This window comes from Hyperoodon ampullatus, assembly GCF_949752795.1.
Source record: "Hyperoodon ampullatus genome assembly, chromosome: X".
Lineage (NCBI taxonomy): Eukaryota > Metazoa > Chordata > Mammalia > Artiodactyla > Ziphiidae > Hyperoodon > Hyperoodon ampullatus.
The window spans coordinates 66,364,489-66,365,800 of record NC_136913.1 but is presented as its reverse complement, the minus strand read 5'-3'; positions in this window follow the sequence as shown (position 1 = coordinate 66,365,800).

The window sequence follows — 1,312 nt, the reverse complement described above, 5'->3', positions numbered from 1 at the left end:
ACCAAGACACATTATAATTAAACTGTCAAAAGTTAGAGACAAAGAGAGAATCTTATCAGCAAGATAAAAAACAAACAAACAAAAATTTCTTATGTACAAAGGAATTGCCACAAAAATATCAGCAGTTTTTTCAGCATAAACTTTGCAGAGCAGAAGGGAATGGCATGATATATTTCAAGCACTGAAAGAAAAAAAACTGCCAACTAAGAATATTATACCAAGTAAAGTTGTCCTTCAGAGTTGAATGAGAGATCGTGTTTTACAGACAACCAAGAGCTAAATAATTCATCAAAACTAGACCAGCCTTACAATAATTATTAAAGGGAATTCTTCAACCTGAAATGAAAAGAGAGTAATTAATAATAGTAAAACATATTGAAAGTATAAATATTACTGGTAAAGTTAATATATAGTAAAGTTAAGAGTAATCTAATATTGTAACAATATTTCAAACTTTTAAAAAGACACAGACGTAGAGAATGGGCTTGAGGACATGGGGGAAGGGTAAGCTGGGATGAAGTGAGAGAGTAGCACTGACATATATACACTACCAAATGTAAAATGGATGGCTAGTGGGAAGCTGCTACATAGCAGAGGGATGTCAGTTCGATGCTCTGCAATGGCCTAGATGGGTGGGATAGGGAAAGTGGGAGGGAGGCTTAAGAGGGATGGGATATGGTGATATTTGTATACATATAGCAGACTCACTTTGTTGTATGGCAGAAACGAACACAACATATTTTTTCATTAAAATTTTTTTTAATCTTTATCTGAGAAGAATTGCTTTACAATGGTATGTTGGTTTCTGCTTTATAACAAAGTGAATCAGCTATACATATACATATATCCTCATATCTCCTCCCTCTTGCATCCCCCACCCACCCTCCCTATCCCACCCCTCTAGGTGGTCACAAAGCACCGAACTGATCTCCCTGTGCTATGTGGCTGCTTCCCACTAGCTATCTATTTTACATTTGGTAGTGTATAAATGTCCATGTCACTCTCTCACTTTGTCCCAGCTTACCCTTCCCCCTCCCCGTGTCCTCAAGTCCATTCTCTATGTCTGTGTCTTTATTCCTGTCCTGCCCCTAGGTTCTTCAGAACCATTTTTGTTATTAGATTCCATATATATGTGTTAGCATACGGTATTTGTTTTTCACTTTCTGACTTACTTCACTTTATATGACAGACTCTACATCCATCCACCTCACTACAAATAAGCCAATTTCGTTTCTTTTTATGGCTAATATTCCATTCTATATATGTGCCACATCTTCTATGCCCATTCATCTGTTGATGGACACTTAGGTTG